Source organism: Drosophila kikkawai, chromosome 3L (genome assembly GCF_030179895.1).
Source record: "Drosophila kikkawai strain 14028-0561.14 chromosome 3L, DkikHiC1v2, whole genome shotgun sequence".
NCBI lineage: Eukaryota > Metazoa > Arthropoda > Insecta > Diptera > Drosophilidae > Drosophila > Drosophila kikkawai.
The window spans coordinates 27,868,637-27,888,711 of NC_091730.1; the positions used below are offsets into that span (position 1 = coordinate 27,868,637).

General features: G+C 43.2%; 1 long non-coding RNA gene across 1 annotated transcript; it reads right to left on the minus strand.

The window, feature by feature from the left end:
• Positions 1-10,497: 10,497 nt before the first annotated feature.
• Positions 10,498-11,480, minus strand: LOC138928574 (uncharacterized). The gene is made up of 4 exons (XR_011444985.1): positions 11,307-11,480; positions 11,043-11,248; positions 10,917-10,986; positions 10,498-10,852 (listed from the first exon to the last, which is right to left on the minus strand). It is a non-coding gene; the product is annotated as an uncharacterized lncRNA (long non-coding RNA).
• Positions 11,481-20,075: the final 8,595 nt, after the last annotated feature.

Sequence of the window (20,075 nt, forward strand, 5' to 3'; positions counted from 1 at the left end):
GAATCGGCACTGTCTTAGGGCGGTGGCTGTGAGAACAAGGGGGCCAGGACGGCTTCGACTCCACTGGGAGGAAGACTGTGTCGGGCGCCCGGTTGCTCGGTTGGCGGCGGCTTCTCGTCGAGGTGCTGCGAGGCGTTCGGAGCTGCGGCGATCTCAAGGTCCTGTGGCTGCTGGGCACTCTGCTCGAGCGGCGGCGGCGAGAGCAAGGGGGCCAGGACGGCTTCGACTCGACTGGGAGGAAGACTCTGTCGGGCACCAGGTTGCTCGGTGGGCGGCGGCTTCGCTTCGAGGGGTGGCGCAGGGTCGCAGGGGTGGGGACCCGCTCCAGTAATCCGGAATTGAGGGCGAGCTGGAGGTGTGCGGCGGTTGTTTGGCCGCCGGCGCGGAATGTCGGGCGTAAGCACACGCTCGCTGGGGCTGTCGGTGTTGGCTGTTAACCTCCGCCCGAGAGGTTGACGGCAGCTAGTTTCCCGAGGACGGCACGGCATTCCGGAAGGGGTTTACTCTCCGGGGTGCGCCAACAGGATCGTCTGGGTCCACGGCAGCGGTTGAGCGTCGTCGGCACTGGGCGTCGATGCGGCAGGCCATGTCGAGGGCGTCTGTCAGCGAGCGCGGATTACTGCTGATGATCGGGACTTGATATCCGGTCTCTCGGATCCCGTCGATGAAGCGCTGCACTATGATGCTATTGTACGTCGCAGCCGGCAACTCGCCGAGCACGCATCTGCCCAGGCGTTCCAGCTCCAGGGCGAAGTCCTCGAGCGACTCTCGCGGTCCCTGCATGCGATTGTGGAAGGCTTACTGACCGCGAAATACTCGCGCATAGCAGCCGCTATGGCCTCATACGAGCGGAGGGTGGCTTCGGGGAGGGTGGCGTGAAAACGCTGGGCACGCCCCCGAAGACACGTGTACAATTTCCTGCACTTCTTCCTTTCTGACCAATGGTACTCCTCGGCCATGTCGTTCAGCAGGCGCTGAAACTCCGGCCAGGGACGGGTGCAGTCGAAGGTGGGTGGCAGCTCCGCGCCCGACACCTCGAGAATTCCCCAATGTGAGGTTAGGTCGCATACTGGCGGCGGCGCAGGAGTTGGCGCCGCTTCAGGCCCGGAGTCCATCCTTCGGGAATACACCGGCCGCGCCTGTCCAGAGTCCGCGTTGGCTGCCTCCTCAAAGCGCGGGGTGCTGGCGGAATGCAGGTCGCTCCCTGCTTGCACAGCTCAGTCACGACTGCGCGCGGGCTGTGCTCCGTTGTTTCCGGAGCGGTCGCCCAGCATAGTCCTCTCGAAAGTCGCCCACATCTGCTCGAACTTCTTCTCCAGCTTTAGGTTAAACGACTGATCCAGTTCCTCCATTTTTCGCTCGAGCAGCCGGAAGGAAGCCACGGCGTCCAGCGCAGCGGCATCATCCCGCGGTTCTTGCTGGTTATGCCCTTCAGGGGAGGTTTGACGGCGGTGGCGAGCGGAGTTCTTCGGCATTTTCGTAGGTCAGGGTTTTCGCAAACCCTATGGTCCCCACACCTGACCCCAATGTAACGAATCTCGGCCGCGGATAGGGGGTGCCGGCCGAGATCACTACGGAAAGCCGAGCGGAACTTTTATTTGAAGGTGTGGCTGCCAAGAACTCAGCTGTGCCAATTGCCCCGTCGAAGCCTCGCAATGATAATACGAGTATTTCGGGTGTATTTCGTACTTGATTTATTTAAACCCAAAAATCGGCGTGTTGTTTATCAGGAAGTCGGGCGAAGAACAAGAGAAGAATCAGAGAGACCAGGCATCCTGGCTGTCAGATTCTCGGGATTGCGCAGCTTAGCTCGTTTTGAGATCCGTGTTCAAATCTCAGTATCGCGCAGCTGCTCGCTTTGCTAACTGGCTTGAGGATCGAAAGCTCTGGTGAGCGGCTTTCGTTACAATATATAATCGTCTGCAAGAAGACGCTCCGATATTTGGCAATTTTTACGCCTCTCCTTATCTCCGCTCTTTTGCACTTGCATACGGGAAGTGCACAAATAGGCACACACTCGTATTGGTTCCAAAATACAGCACCGGTCAATCACATAAGTCCAGATAAATAAAATAATTTGTAAATTATTTTATGTTAAAATTCCAACTAACGAATTAGAAATCCAAGTGCGCTTCCATATCCGCATTACAGTGACCGTATATTATTCGCTGCTGACCGGAATTATTGAATTAAATTGCATTTTTCCGTTTTAAATTCCAAAGGAAAAAATAAAATTTTCCACAAAAATAATTATTACGAGTCCGATTCTACCCATAAATAAATCCGTAATATATGGTATATAGTGACATATTCACATATTCAACCTTGTTCAAATAAATAAAAATATGCAGCGTAGGCGATCCCACGCTGAACACCTGCAAGCAATCTACATCCAGAGCAAGCGATGCCGCTCTTCTATAACAAAACAATAATTCTTAGAATCACTAAGTGCCCTCCATGGATGACACTCATACTATTAAATTACATATTCAACATCCCAAGCGGGCAATCTCGTTCCCACATTATGTACAACCAATATCCCAAGATCTCTTTGTAAACAAAGAGCACCTCAAGAAATATTTTTGTAACAAGAAATTAGTCTTAAGCTGAGATCAAATCAATAGACACCTAAACCTAAACTTGTGTGTGCATTTATTCTCCTTAGCGTTGTCCTTAGTCAACTGACGGGACATTAGTTCGACTTAATTAATAAATATTTTACTGGCGCAGTCGGGTAGGATACTAAAAGTATCCGAAAAAAGAACCTCGAGTGAAAAATAAATTAAATTTTATAATTCAGTTCTCGAATAAAATTACGCTACAAACCCTTCAACTTGGATTATAATTCCAATTCGGTTGTCCAACAAAGTGGAAGAAATAAAAATAAAATAAAACAACAATAAGTCCAAAGGCAACTAACAGTTAAGAATAAAATAAAAAATAATTAGGTTCAACAAGCGAATTAATTAGGTTCTGCGAAGAAGCCGAGAGACGACGACAACTAGTGATTTCAAAATTGCATCTGGAAGGTAACGAACCAGATTTTCTTATCTATGTTCAGGCTATTAAAGATTCCATTAAAATACTGATCAGTAAATTACCAATACAATTATTTACTATTTTGGTTCATCATGATATTCAAGACTTAAGATCGCTAATAACTATAGCACAAAATGAGGGAATATATGAAGAACACATTAAATTTGAATTGAATAAAAATCCAGATAACCGTAATAAAAATGCAAACTCTAATCAAAATTCAAAATCATACAAGTTCAATACAAATACCCAAACCCAATATCGACCAAGTTACCCACAATATTCTCAACCATTCCAATCTAATTTTAACCAACACATGCATTCATTCACAAATGCCTAACAACCAAGCTATGTGGTACGTTCCAAATAATTTCGGACCCAACCAATACATGAACCCACAGCCAACTACTCACAAAACTCCTTTCCCACAATATTCCAATAAAACCCAAAATCCTCAAACAGCATATTTTATGGGAAATACATATCCTCAAGTCCAACAACCCTCCACATCTAAAAATACTAGCTTCCCGGTTACCAAACGTCTAAGACCATCGGACAGTGATCTAACCAAAATGTCTATTGACGAATTGAGATTTCAAGACGCGCACGAATACGAAGAAATACAACCTAATTTTTATGAACAACAGTACTATGACCACAATCAATGCCATGGGTTGATTAATGAAGAGCAACAACAGGTACAATCTATTAAAAATAAAGATGAACAATATCAAAATAGCTCAGAATCAAATGAAAATTTTCAGTTAACAGCCCCGGACAACACCAATTCATAGAAATAGCATTCAAAGGTTGCACATACAAATGCCTTATAGACACAGGATCCACAATAAATATGAACAATAAAAATATATTCTTTCTTCCCATTAAAAATATTAAATGTGAAGTTTTGACATCAAATGGTCCCATTACATTGAACAACTTAATTATGTTACCCAGCAATAGTATTTTTAAAACAAATGAACCATTTTATGCACACAGTTTTTCTAATAATTACGATATACTGATTGGCAGAAATTTGTTGCAAAAAGCACAATCAATAATAAATTACAAAAATAGCACAGTTACTCTTTTTGATAAAACATACAAATTAATTACTTCAAAATTAGGAAAACCCCAAAACTTTTATATCCAAAAGATACCAGAACAAATTAAAACTTCAGCTCAAGAAATAAAAAAATAGATTTTGGATTGTTTCGATTAAATCACCTGAATCATGAGGAAATTTTACGGTTGAAGAGTTTATTAAACAAATTCAAAAATCTTTAGTATGAAGAAGGAGACAGTCTAACATTTACAAATACCATTAAACACGTATTAAATACAACACATAATTCCCCAATTTATTCAAAACAGTACCCACTAGCTCAAACGCACGAAATTGAAGCCGAAAGTCAAGTGCAAGAGATGCTTAATCAGGGATTAATTAGGGAAAGTAATTCTCCATACAATAGTCCTACTTGGGTAGTACCCAAAAAAATAGATGCTTCTGGTAAAATTAAATATAGAGTAGTAATTGACTATAGGAAGCTCAATGAAATAACTATTCCCGACCGATATCCAATAGCAAACATGGACGAAATCCTAGGTAAATTAGGAAAATGCCAATATTTTACAACCATCGATTTGGCAAAGGGATTCCATCAAATAGAAATGGACTCTGAATCACTATCTAAAACTGCATTTTCCACCAAAAGTGGTCATGACGAATACCTTCGAATGCCATTTGGCCTTAGAAATACACCCGCTACTTTTCAGAGGTGTATGAATAATATCCTTCGACCGTTGCTCAATAAACACTGTTTAGTCTATTTAGACGACATCATAGTTTTTTCCACATCCCTTACCGAGCACTTAAATTCTTTACAATTAGTTTTTTCCAAACTTGCGGAAGCTAATTTAAAGTTGCAGTTAGACAAATGTGAATTCCTAAAAAAGGAAGCCAGCTTTCTTGGCCACATTGTAACCCCTAACGGCATAAAACCAAATCCCCTTAAAGTTAAAGCCATAGTTTCATATCCAACTCCTACTAAAGTAAAAGAGATCAGAGCTTTCCTTGGATTAACCGATTATTATCGTAAATTTATCCCAAACTACGCAGACATAGCAAAACCAATGACCAAATATTTAAAAAAAGGAGCAAAGATAGATACACAAAATCTCGATTACATAGAAGCATTCAAAAAACTTAAAGCTCTAATAATTAGTGAACCCATTCTCCAATTACCCGATTTCGAAAAAAAATTCACTTTAACCACAGATGCCAGTAATTTAGCCCTTGGGGCCGTGCTTTCTCAAAATAATCATCCAATATCCTTTATTAGCAGAACACTTAATGAACATGAATGAAATTACAGTACTATCGAAAAGGAATTACTCGCCATAGTTGGGGCCACTAAAACTTTTCGACATTATTTACAAGGACGACATTTTCTCATTGCTCGTGACCATCAACCTCTTAGATGGCTGCATACCTTAAAAGAACCAAATGCAAAGTTACAAAGCTGGAGAGCCAAATTAAACGAATACCAATTCAAAATCGACTGTATTAAAGGGAAGGAAAATTCAGTTGCAGATGCATTATCAAGAGTTAAAATTGAAGAAAATCATCATAGTGAAGTTACTCAACATAGTGCAGAAGAAGACAATAGAAACCTTATTCATCTGACAGAAAAACCAATAAACTATTTCAAAAAACAAATCATTTTCCGAAAATCCGAAAAAAATAAAGTAGAGAATTCAACAATATTCAATAACTCCATTACCACAATTCAATATAATGTAATGACACTCGAAAAGGTCAAACAAATTTTACTTGATCATTTTATTCATAGAAACATTACTATTTGTATTGAGAGCGATGTAGATTTTGAAACTATTCAAAGAGCACACCGAGAAATTATTAATACCACTTACACTAAAGTAGTTCGCAGCCTCTACCTATTAAAAAATGTTTGTTCATATGCCGAATTCAAAGAAATTATACTAAAATCACATGAAAAGCTTTTACATCCAGGTATACAGAAAATGACGAAATTATTTAAAGAAAATCAATACTTCCCAAATGTAGCGCTTGCGGCAGGCAGATAGACGGTGGCGCCATCTACATATGGGGCTTTGCGCCAAATGAAGGAGTATAAGAGGGAGGTTGAGGTGCAGCCCTTAAAGAGAAAGAGGCATCTGACAGTTTGCAGAAGGGCCGAGGGTTATCCGGAGAGAAGGAATGGCAATTTGGCAGCCAAAGAAAGCGGTCAGCGCGGGAGCATCATCGGAGGACTGCAGCACAGTGGGGAGGAAAAGAGAGAACAAGGGGCTGGAAAAAGCCAAAAAAAAATATAATTTTACCAAACGGCGCTGAATCCACTTCTGGGTAAGCGACAAAAGAAAAGTCCCTAAAATCTGGCGGTGGTGCAATGGAATTTTTGTGTTTGCATTAGGTTTGGCGCCTAATATCCAGCGAAAGAAGTGGGCAACGAAAGTGGAGCCCAGTTTCGGCGGCGGCAAAGAAAAATCCAATTGGCTGTGGCGGCGACCAGAAAAGTTCCCGCAACGTTGAAAATTTCTCCTCGGGTTTTCTTTTGGTTTTCCCAGCTTTCGACAGAGTTTTGAATTTCCGCTTTATTTCCGCACTTCGAAGCAGCTGTTAGGTGGCAGAAATTAAATAAAAACAAGAAAGGAAGCTAACTTCGGCACGCCGAAGTTTGTATACCCTTGCAGATTGGTTTCGATGTTTATATTATAGATTTAAATGCTGAAAACACTCACAAAACAGAGTTTCATTACATTTTACCTATACTTATTATGTTTACAGTTTGACAGTTACAGTTTTACATTCCCAGCTTTACATATTTTATACATTTACCGATCGCTTCTATGGCAGCTATATGATATAGTTGTCCGATTTTTATAAAACTTATACTAAAATTCTAGAATAATAAAAAAAGCTTATAACTTAAAGTAGATGAAAATACGTTGAAAAACAACGAAGTTATAATGTTTTTTCTATTAATTTCCCGATCGTTCCTATGGCAGCTATAAGATATAGTCGTCCGATTTTCTTTTACCAAAATTCTGAAATAATATAAAATGGCCATATCTAAAAAATGGTGCCAAAATGTTGATAAACAGCCAAGTTATAATTTTTTTTTCTAAAAATTTATCGATCATTTGTATGGGAGCTATATGATATAGTCGTCCGATCCGGCCCGTTCCGACATATATAGCAGTGAGAGCATATAGAAGACTATATGCAAAGTTTCATTCAGATAGCTTTAAAACTGAGGGACTAGTTTGCGTAGAAACAGACAGACGGACAGGCGGACAGACGGACAGACGGACATGGCTAGATCGACTCGGCTGTTGATGCTGATCAAGAATATATATACTTTATAGGGTCGGAAAGGTCTCCTTCACTGCGTTGCAAACTTCTGACTGAAATTATAATACCCTGCAAGGGTATAAAAATAACTCTCAGCGAAGTGCGGCGAAAGCTCTCTTTCTCAAATCCATCGAAATCGCCGCTAAACAGATGTCGATCAAGTTCCAACGTTTCAACGCAGCGAAGGGGAATACGGAGAACGGAGAGAGGAACAGTCTCTGGCTTACGCCGAAAATCATCGGGCGCGAGCAGCGGTACTGAATCTGCGCGGGAATTGCGGGTGGTCCGGTCGTGTTCAAAGGAAGAAAGAGACGGGAAAACGCTCCAAAAGCCGTCTGCGCAGAGTTTTTTATTAGTTTTTTTTGTTTGTGGTAAAATCAGAGTAGATTCCTTGTGAGTGGAAAGGACCAGAACAAAAAGAAGAAAAAGGGTCAAAGAAGGCAAAAGGAATCAGAAAAAAAGTGAGAAGTGAGTGGGAAAGGCGAGACGAAGGAGAGCCGCCATGTTGGCTTAGTAGTTTTTCCTTTAAATTTTTCTTTTGGTGCAACGGCGGAATGCATAAGCCGTACAGTGGGCCAAGAGCCGCATTTTAGTGAAAAAAAAATATTTTTTGTGATCTCCCAACAGGTGCAGAACTCCACGGAAGCACTTTCGTCGAGGGAACCCGGAATTCCGGTGAGAGTGAAAATTGTTTTTTTTTAAATATTGAAAGGTAGCCAAATATACTTGGTTTGCTAAATTTGTCCCACTGTCCGTCGCGGTTGTGATCGTAGGGGGTCTTAAAGGCATTGGAGAGGATAAGTGAGAGGGAAAGTTAAATTTCAAGTTCAAGGGCAGATGGTGAAACAGTTGGACTTGGAACGGCAATTTGCCTCGCAGGAGCAGTTTGATGGCCACTGAACAGGTGGTCGACAAATAATATTTCAAGTTCAAGGCCAACAATAAAATCGAAAGTGAATTCGCTCCCTCTCCCTTGTTTTCGCGCTCCCTTTAACCCTTGTGCGCCGTTGGCAAATGAAGATCGAAGTTTAAACTAAAAGATTTATATTGCTTTTAATTCTGAATCTCCTCCGTCGAAACTTTTAGTACTCTTCACACTCGCTATTTTTGCATTGGTAAAAGTTTTGATCCATTTCCATGAGTTTGTGTACGTATTAAGGCCTTTTCTTCCAAACCACAAAGATAAATATTTTTTTTATGCCATCTATTTTGGTTCATCACATTTAATTTATACGGCCGCATGCCCGGCAAATATCATATCTATATTGTTAGTTTATATTTTAGCTGTACGGAACTTTGTTTAGCATTTTAAGGAATAAACGTTTATAATGTGGTGAAAATTCTTCGAGTTGCCTATGGCTAGGGAAACTCCCTCGTGATTGTCCGTTAGTAATCAAAAGGGGCCATCTGTAAATATTTTGCTTTATGCTCGGGAAATGATGGCCATGGCAGGGAGGGCGAACTGTGACCTCAACGTCATCTGAGGATCACCCGAAAGGTTGAACAGGATGTATACCCTATATTTTTCTGCTGTGTCGTAGTTGATTTTCGCCCCAAATCTCGTGAATTTTGTCGCTGCACGCAAAGTATATTCATTGTGACTATTTAAGGAATGAACAGAGGCTAAGGTAGAAGGACAAGACCACCACCCCCACGTACCCGACAAGAAGCAGCCGGATAATTGCGCGTGCGTCCTTTTTACCTTTATTGACCACCAAGGCCTTCGTGAATCGTTACACAAATAGCCAACTATTAATTCAGAATAAACGAATGCAACATATGCAATTTGACTAAAACAGAACACAGAAATACCAAAATGGCTTTTAAAATCACACCCAACCCTGAACATTGTCGAGACAAATTTGTGATAGATATTTATATATAGATAGATAGATTTATATATAGATGTGATAGATATTTATAGAAAATAAAAATGGCATTTGTAATTGCAGACTTGTAGTCATATCCGGCTTCAATTTTATAAAAATCAAAGACTCGGCTTTAGCTAAAAACAACAATTACGAATGCTAACAAAAATAGGTCGATGCTACAAAACAAACGAAAATAAAAATGTAGAAAAAATAGACGAAGACCATTACAAAATTACTAATCGAAACGGAAATCCAATACTACAAAACACAATTTAAGAAACAAAAAAAAACTAATGCCGTTAAACTTCCACAGGAACCCTGCATATAATGATGTTGTTTCTATTATTCACCACGGGCCACACTCAACAAATTCAAATAACCAACCAAGATTCCGACATTGGCTATTTACTCTTCTCAAGCATTCCAATCCAAATACCGGTAGTGTATGAACATCACTGTCTAAGAATTAATTTAACGGAAATCAATATCATCACTAAATCTTTTGGTAACAAAGTCACAGATTCGCCTAGAATGAAATATTTGTACAATAAAGTATTGAAAGAATTGAATGGTATAACTATTCATCAGCAAAATAGGCAAAATAGGCAGAAACGTGGGCTATTTGACATAATAGGTTCATCTTTTAAATATTTTTTTGGCACACTTGATGAAAATGATAGGGTAAAAATTTACAAAAAAATAGATCTAATTGCAGAAAATTCAATTCAACTTCATAAATTAAATGATGTAGTAAAGTTTGTGAATGAAGGACTGCAGAGACTTACCAACTACGAAAATAACTGTTGCATTTTCAATCGGAATGGGCTGGAGGACTATCGATAGATCGGGGGGGCAGGGATTCAAAAGAGCGAACCGGGAATAGGTAACGGGCTTAGGTTAAGGGAATTAAGAGAAAGGGTTTTTACCCTTGGCCTCGGCCGTTGCACCGAAAAAAGAACGGTTACTAGGTCTGAACTCGGGGGACAGACCGAAGCCTATATAGGGAGGGTTAGGCAACATGGAAGCCGGCAGTAGCAACGGAAAGTCGGCGTAAAAGCAGCTAATCTCCTGGGCGGCAAGGAATTACCTGAAGAACGTGGGTGAAAGTGAAAAGTTTTAAAAGCGTTTTATTAAGTAAACGTTTAATTTCAGCGTGGCAGTGAATGAATCGCTGGCCACGGCCATTTTTATTGGAAATTTACGGGATTATATTGCACAGCTTACCCGCCGCCAACGTTCTTGGGCGGATGTTTCTGGAGGAGAGGGACGAAAAAACATTTCCAACGAGCTTGTAGCAGCCGGGAACGGAGCCATCCGGCAAGCCAAACAGGAATCCGGTGAGTCCGTTCCGTTAAGAGCCGTCCGGAACCGGCAGGTGATACCAATACTTGGGACATTGATTGGCTCTGCCCTTCACCAAAACGACGTGGCCGTGGCTCCGACGGTCCCTACTTTCCTCGGGCTTGCCGTCGCCATCAATTGCCGCGATTTCTGGCCGTTCATCCCACCGAAGCCATTGCGGGTCGCTGATAGTGCCTTCTAGTTGCTAGAATAGAATAAATTAATTATTGTGCTGTTGTTTTTTTGTTAGGCTAATTTATTTGTATTACGCTAATTGGTTCCGTGTGCTTGTTTCTCCGCGTCTCTTAACTTGGTTCAGGGATTTGTGCAACACGAGTTCTGCAAAATTAAGGAACGGCTTAGAAGATGTGGATATTCACTGAAAGCATACTTACCCATCCCCTTTATTTCTCTTGGAGCTCCAGCAGGGATAGTAGGTAGGAAATAAGGGAATCTAGAGTACCACTCCAGCCAGTTTGTGGCTTTTTCCTTAAGCGGACCACCGCTTCTTCTCCGCTGCCGCAGTCTTGGCGCGAGCGCATCCCGGGCTAGGGTGACGTTTCGCCGGGAATTGTACTCTGCCAATGTTAGCCTTAAGTACCTAAAATTTATAAAGTATTAAAAGCAAACACGATGAACAGTGAGTAAAAAGTAGTTACCTGGGGAGATGGGCCGGCCGTCAAGCCGCCTGGATTAGACTCCGGTCCACCGGAGATGGGTGGTGCCCCTAGACACACCGGAGGCACCACAGGTTGGGCGGGAGCGTTGTGGCGACTCCATCTATGCCACCATTCCACAAAAGTCGTCATTTTTGGTTTGTTTACTTTTATTTGTTAGAGATGTGTTATTTGTTAGTGAGGATTTTTTTTGAGACGTCCGATTAATCGGTGTTTCGTTGTGCGGACTGCGGGCATAGGTTCCTACCCCCCCCCCCCCCCCCCCCCCCCCCCCCCCCCCCCCCCCTGGGCATCCACTGAGCTAGTCCGGCATTGCCCAGGGAATATGCAGTTCCGTAACAATATGGCGCCCAAATCTAAAAAAAAAAAAAAAAAAAATTTCATCGGGATGAGGACGACTTGTCCAGTCACGTCCTGGGCTATCCAGCCTCCACGAAGGGTGGCTTGCGAGGCCTATATTACGGCCTGCAATTGCACCAGAGACATGGAGACTGGTGGTCCAGGCGGAGGCATTTTTTGTTTATCGTTTTCTTTTGGTTTTTGTCTAGACGGGAGGCTTGTGCCGCAGGAGAGCGGACAATTGCTCCTAGTCACAGCTCGCAGCTGTTTTGCTGTGCAGAGGTGGTGGCATCCGGGCGTAGGACGACGGATTTGCATCCCTCGGGCACAGACCCGTGCAGGAAGCACGCGATACGCTGTGATAAATTAAAAGCTGTGATATAATTGATAGGGATACATGTTAAATTTTTTGTTTATTAACGTAAAGTCTGGTAATTTTTGTTTTGTTAACGTAATTTTGTGCGGATCCTTGGGTTTTCCTGGTGAGGGTGGCTTTTGGGATCGTCTTGGAGGTGGGAGTCGTGACCCGCAGGATTCACTGCGCGTTGCACGACCACGCCACAGGGTGAACCTCAAGCCGCGTTCGCCAAGGAAAATCCTACGGGATGCTGCGAAGGCCGAAGTCCTTAACTGGCGACTTTCAGCACAGCTGAAAGTTAGTTCAGTTGACGAGCGGCCGGAGTAGAGACGACAAGAAGGAATTGGAGACGCAGAACATCTGGCGCGGAGTCCACCGGCGGGTGATCCGGTCCATCTCCCCTAAGAAGTAAGAAGGAAAGAAAAATTAGTTGACTGGTTATATATTTATATATGGAAAGTTAAATATTCATTGAATTATTTATTTTGCTTCCTTTTATTTAAATATTTATTTTTTGTTATTTATTTATTTATTTTTGGTTATTTATTTATTTATTTTTGGTTATTATACCCTTGCAGGGTATTATAGTTTCAGTCAGAAGTTTGCAACGCAGTGAAGGAGACCTTTCCGACCCTATAAAGTATATATATTCTTGATCAGCATCAACAGCCGAGCCGATCTAGCCATGTCCGTCTGTCCGTCCGTCTGTCTGTCCGTCTGTCCGTCTGTGCGTCTGTCCGTCTGTCTGTTTTTACGCAAACTAGTCCCTCAGTTTTAAAGCTATCTGAATGAAACTTTGCATATAGTCTTCTATATACTCTCACTGCTATATATGTCGGAACGGGCCGGATCGGACGATTATATCATATAGCTGCCATAAATAAATCTATAAATTTTTAGAAAAAAAATCATAACTTGACTGTTTTCAATATTTTTGCATCATTTTTGAGATATAGCCATTTTATATTATTTCAGAATTTTGGTAAAAATTTTATGAAAATCGGACCACTATATCTTATAGCTGCCATAGAAGCGATCTGTAGATGTAGAGAAAATGTAAAGCTGGGAATGTATAACTGTAACTGTCAAACTGTAAACATAGTAAGTATAGGTAAAATGTTATGAAATTCTGTTTAGTGTCTGGTTTCGGCATTATAATTTATAATATAAATATGAAAACCAATCTGCAAGGGTATACAAACTTCGGCGTGCCGAAGTTAGCATCCTTTCTTGTTTAAAATAAGTTATTTTATTTAAAATAAAGGGTTTAAATAATTTAATTTAAAATAAATAATTTTATTTAAAATAAATAATTTTATTTAAAATAAAGGTTCATAAAATAAGAAACAAAATATTTTCAGAAAATAAAAAATCAAAATTAATTAATCACTGGTTATGGCCAGAAAAATTTATTTGATTTATTATGAATACATTTTTAGTTTATTGTTTTATGAATGTTTATGTAAATTAATTTATGTTTTGGTTTTTCCCTGAATTTCCTTGAAGTAAAATGGTTTTGTTTTCGATTTAATCGATTTTATGTTCTAAGAAATCGATTCGCTGAGAATCGATTTTTTTACAGCTCTACTGTGCAGATCTCAGTGGTGTGGACTTCTCGTCTCTCAGCGACTGTGAAAATATCTGTGCCATGGTTCTTGCAGTGCCAGAACTTGGTGGCTGGGAAATGTAGGTCCAATTCGTTCTGTATCATTGCGCCAGCGTGTGCAGATCGCATTTACGCCTTTGGGGACTATAATATCCGCCTCTCTTTTCCAAAGAGCACGAAGCTGCGTTTAGACGGAAAGTGTGCTTCCTCTAGAATTATCTGGTTCTGAAAGCAATTCAAAGGCTTATCCGTGGTTTCGATGGTGTGTGTGAGCGACACGTCGCTGTGAATAGTGGCCGCACACGAGTAAGCTTTTTCCGCCTCCACAACGTTAAGTTGCTGTCTGGAGAGGGCATCCGCGACAAGATTCTCTTTACCGGGCTTATAAAACATTTTGGCGCCGGACTCGTCGATGCGAGCTTTTCATCGTTTCATTTTCGCATTCTGATTGGATTCCGATACTGCGAATGTCAACGGTTGGTGCATATTTATATCTTTTACTGCATATAAGTAACGGCGTAATTTCGCTAGTGCCCTTTAGGGCCCTAGATATCATGGTAATGGGTCTTCCCTCCTGGGATGGTACCGCGCCAATGCCAAATGCCGAGGCATCCGTCGTTAGATCGAATGCCTTCTTGTAATCAGGATAGCTGAGGATGACATCCTCTGAAGCCAGAATGTTACGCAACTTTTGGAAAGCAATCCGTTGCTGCTCGCTAAATTGCACCTGAATATTTTAGGATCTGTGCCTACTGACACTCCCATGCTCTCCTTTAAGAATATCAGAGATGGGCCTAGCTATTGATGCAAAATCTTTGATGAAGCATCGGTACATTTTTGGGTTCGGGGAATTCCTGAATGGCCTTGATTTTTTCTGGGTCTGTTGTGGCACCATTGTTTGTAACGATAAAGCCTAAAAAGCTAACGCTTTTTTTAAACAAACACGATTTTTGCGTTGACACCCTCATGTTGGCGTCGTGCAGGCCAATCCACGTGCCGTATGTGGGCGTTTTTGTCTTCTGAAAAAACGATGACAACATCAACATAGACATAGCAAAATTTGCCAACCTGTTTCCGGAGTATGTCGTCGATGGTTCTTTGGAAGATGCTGGCAGCATTCTTCAAACCAAAGGGTAGCCGGCGAACTGGGAAGAGTTCCGTGCACTGATCAACGAGGGCCGAGGAGCGGCTAAAGAATTCCGGGGCCGGGCACCCCGTCACCGTCGCCCATACTGACTCGGCTGGCGCGGATCCAGTGGCTGCTCAGAAAGGTGCAACAGCTTGTGATGATCCTGGCCGCACACGTTATGCAACGTGCGATAGTGTCGCTTCGTTGGGTTCTGCTGCCTGAGTTTCCAGTCCTGCGGTCTTCATGGCTTCAGCCCATATTGGCGCGGCATACAGGATGGTCGAGGTCACCACTGTTGCTATCAGTCGCCTGCTATGCTGCTTGGGGCCGGGGATGTCATCATGAACCCCATTACCGCGCAGCCAGAGGGAAATGGGAGCCTGAGAACCCCGTCATACATGACGTTCCTCAAGATAGGCTTAATCACTGAGCCTGTGACATGGTGCTGTTGGTTGCCGTCATACGATTTATATAAAAGAACTCGGTCTTTTAAATAGTCGGCTATTAGCTTAATCAGGTATCCAGATATGCCGACGCGCTGCAATGCCTGCAGGACTAGGCTCCAGTTTGCTGACTTGAATGCGCTTTTGACGTCGAGGGTGCATACACTGCCATCGTGTGCTTTCGATCGCATTTGCTGCAAGTTGGGTCACTTCACGGATTGCGTCGATTGCGCTTCTCTTTTCTCGGAACCCATGCTGGCGGCCCGAGAGTGCTCCGAGTTCTTCGATTTCTCTCTCCAGTCTGCTGCAAATGATGCGCTCAAAAATCTTCCCCAATGTGTTAAGCATACAGAGGGGCCGGTATAAGGAAGGATCGTCATTCTGTTTACCTGGCTTCGGGATAAGCACGATCCTTTGCTGCTTCCAGACTCTTGGTACGTTCGCCGATGCAGTTGTTTTGCAGCTCGGTGAATAGGCTCGTGTTTGCCCTGATTATAGCGTGCAGTGCCATCCATCTGGTCCCGGGGCTTTGGATATTTTGCTACTGGCCACCGCGCACCGCGACTTCCTCCTCGCTGGTGAGAATAGCTTCGCCCGCAGCCATCCTGGGTGTCATTAGAGGCGGCTGGGCAGGGAAGAGGGTGGAGATTATCGCTTCGTCGCACAGCTGCTGAAAGCACTCTCTCTTGCTTGCTCTAATGGCAACCTTTAGGGCTTTTTTCCTTTCCCTGTAGCGAGACTCAAATAGCTCCTGCATGGGGCGTCCAAGGCTTCGTTGACGTCGCAGGGATGCACTCTCTCCTGGCTGTGGCTATCTCTTGGTTCCACCAGGGGACTGGTCGCCTTCCATGCCCTCCAGTCGAGCTCTCCATTGCCGCATCGTAAGCTGTCGTGATCCTCGCAGATACCTCATTCGCGTAGGTGTTTGCGTACCTAAAAATGGTATTACCATCCATGCTTGCTAAAAGCACCTCGACATATAGGGTGCCTACCTTGTAGGTAGATTGCCAGTTGGGTAGGCCCGCCAGGCAGTGTAGGAGAGCAGATCAGTGACTTCCCAGTAGATGTTCCGAGTGAGCTCCGGGCTGGCGAAGGTTAGGTCGATAATTGACCTGCCTTACTGTATGTACATTTGCCTCCATCGTTGAGGAGGCAGGCATCCAGGGTTGCCAGGGCATCTAGTAGGGCGGTTCCCCTCTGCGTTGTTACCGTGCTCCCCCACGCGGTGGACCACCCGTTGAAGTCCCCGGCAATTATTACCGGGGATCGTCCCCTGGGCAATCTCCTGGATTACATCCTTGAATGCATCTATGTGCATACTTGGCGGAAGGTAGCAGCTGTATATGGTAGTCACCTGGCACTTGGCCCTGGCCTAGCCAGGTCTCGAAGCTCTCTGCGATAGATGGCTCGGGCGCTGTCCACAACTCCATATGGCTGCCCCGCCGCTCTTTATTGCCATACTCCTTCTGGTTTTGCCTTGTAGGGTTCGCTCAGTATGGCGATGTCAATTCTCTGCTCGATAGCCGTCTGCGACAGTCTTAGGGTGCTCTGCAGTGGTTTAGGTTAAGCTGGAGAAACTGAACCATTCTGCATGTACTTGAAGGCCTTCTGGTATTCTGGGCAGGTCCTACTTATTGTAGCGTGCTCTGCCTCGGGTGCATAGGATCAAAGAGTATAGAACTATATAGAGAGCGCATCTGGCATGCTTTGCATGCTTTACGCTTGTCGGCGAGGGAAAACGGCGAATGATTTGCTTGTTCTATTTTTAAATTTCGTTTATTACGCACACAATGCATAAGTGTAAGTGAGTTTTGTGTGTATGTGTGCGTGAACGCGGAAACACATTTTGAGACGAAATTTCATTTTGGCTTTGGTAGGGCGAGAATCAAAAGGCTTTTTGAAATTCATATTTTCACTTTTAATCGGTCCTATGGTCGTGCCGGTTAACGCGTTGGTCGGCAATTTAGATGAGTGGATCAATCCCTGACAATGACGGTTTTATAGTATCGTGTTTTTTTGTTATTAATAATTCATATTTTTTTTACTTATTACATTATTTAAAAAAATTTTGAAACTTAAGAACTTTAAAAAAAATAAAATTTTTCTTTGCTATGTGCTTATAAAATAGAAACATTTAAAATATATGTAATTATATTAAATTATCAGTTTATTCGACTGTTTTTAATTTAAAACATTAATCTAACACAATAATTAAAAATAAAAACAAAAAATTAAAAACATAAAACGAAAACAAATTCATACAACATGTAATATTTTAAAAACACCTATAAATACCCACAAATCGTGTTCTAGATTTGTTTTTATTTGTCAAACACATCCTGGTAACACTAAAATGGAATACAAAAGTTTCTTCTAAAGAAAAAAAAAAACAAACAAAAAAAGACAAAAAACCTTAATTCTAACCAGAATTTGAACCCATGCACTGCCACCCTAAAGTCGGATGCCTTAGCCACTAGACCAACCGGCAAGCAGGCCTCGGGGTGCCCAGATTCGAAGTAGAATCGAGCCCTGCGGGTTCCACGGGGAAAATGCGGGTTCTACAGCTGGAACCCGCCATACGACACTTTTTTTTTGTATGAGATGTCCGCCCTATATAATTCTATACTCTTTGATAGGTTGCACTTGGGCTTGTTTTGGCACGTATTGTGCTTGTGGCCCGTGCCACCACATTTGAAGCATGACCCCTGTGTGGCTTTAGCTATTGCGTCGGAGGCTCGGCATCTTGCCGGGGTGTGTCCGAAGCCCATACATTTGTAGCATCGTTTTGGCTCCGTTTCCTCTGGATGCGGCATTCGATCCAGACTCTACCCTTCTCGAGCAACCTATGCTCATTCTCGGGTCTGAGGTTGACCGTCGCTATTTGCGTTACGCCGAACGCTTTTCGCATCCTAGGAGCTGCGTCTCGTGGGATGTCGCACTCTTCTCCCGCAAACAGGCCCATGGTGACCTCCTCCGCGCAGGTCATGTCGTCCAGGTCACGGAGCTCCACTTAAACCGTCTCCTGCATAACCACCACCTCTGCATCCTTAAGAGGAGTCAGCCATTCCCTGTCCTCCGCAATCCTTGCACATTATCCCTGTAGGGAGGGCTCAGTTTTGACAATTTTGAGCATGTCTGCGTATGTTCCTTCACTACATTTGATTATGGTGGCGTCGGCGCGCTGCTTCCTGGGCATTGCAAGGTGGGGTGCACGGCTCCCATTGTTATCGCTGCTCGCAGCTTTGACTTATATGTTCTTAGGTCTGGGTTTTGCCTTGACCTGCTGTCATGCCGCACTTCCCGGTCTGCTTTCGGGCGCATCGCTAGGGTTCATGGTAGCCAGCGTGGGGGTGGCCTGCTGCCTTGCACACGTGGTGGATCCCTTCCTGTGGCCTTCAGTCAGTTCGGCAATGATTTCGAGCTGTAGCTTCTTCCTAGCTTGCATCAAATCGATCGTCCCCTGCGTGACGTGACTTACTACTATCTTGTTGTTCCTCTTAGTGTCCGTAAACTTCGCGATCATTTCGTCCAGCATTGCTCCTAGCTTCTCAACTAGCGCTGGGGCATTAGCTTCGACCTTTTGCCAATTGGGGTCTTCGGCCTTCCTGTCAGGGTACACCGCGTTCCAGCTTATTTCGGAGTTGCCTGCTACTCGTTTATGTCGACGAAGACGAATACCGGCAGATGCACCTTCGGCGGCGCTGACACCGGGGCGTCTCCTGCGCGCTAGCCGGGACCGAATGTTGGACTTTCTGCTTAAGTCCCTGGAAGTCCCGCATCAGCTCCTACTCAGCTCTCGCTACCGCTAGTGTATGGGTCTCGTCGTACCTGGATTTCCCCCAGCGAATGCCTGATGGAAGATATACCGCTCCTTCTTGGACCCCAGAGCTCCTTTTCGACTGGCGCCGCCTCAGCGGAGGGGTTGGATAACGGCGGGATCCGCGGTTTTGTGCTCTCAGGTCCGCTAGAGCCAACTGCGGAATGCTAATTGGGACCGTGTAGCATGGCTTCCAGTTGTTTTCTGCGTTATTTTTGTCTATGGTACTAGCCGCAACTTACACCCAACTCAAGCTCAAACTTGACAATCGGGTCAAATATCGGTCTAACTCAATTCTTGTTTCAAGTTTTGATACGATCTAAATCCAGGTTAAGACAATTTAAATCTAGATCAAACCCACTTAAAATCTCAAGGTTTAAATCTAGGTCTGATTTTACTTAAGATCCCAAATTCAGACCCTTATTTAGGTATGCAAGATAAATTAAATCAAATCCCAATTCAATTCAGATCCCAATCAAAATTCAGATCGAATAGGAGGTTTAGATTTAAACCGACCCTAAATCAATTTAAATCAAAATACGAACGGAGTTCAAATCTAGATTTAAATAAGATTAAATTTCACTCAGGTTTAGACTTCGACCTAGACCTAGATTCAAACCCAGTTCAAGTCAAAATTTAAGCTAAGTTAAATTTAGCCCCAGTTAGACCAGATCCCAATTCAGATCCAAATAAAATTCAAATTGAAATTGGGCTTTCTATCCAATTCAGCTTCAAGCTAGATCCGAGATATTCTAAATCCAAGTCAAGCCGAAGTTTAAGTTCTAAGGTTTGGTTATATTTATAATGTAATTAATGAATTAGAAGCTTTCTTGACATATTGTTTTTTAATTAGTAATGAGTGGGTCCACCACGGTTATGGATGACTTCAAATATCCTGCTGGGTAAAGGGTCGTACAAACTCTTAAGGTAGTCCAGGGAAATTATTGACCAGGCCGCTTGGATGGACCTTTCTTTCTAACCATCCCGAAACATTTTCGATTATATTTAAGTTGGGCGAGTATAAGGCCACCTTACTCGCCCAAGCCAAGATTTTATGAT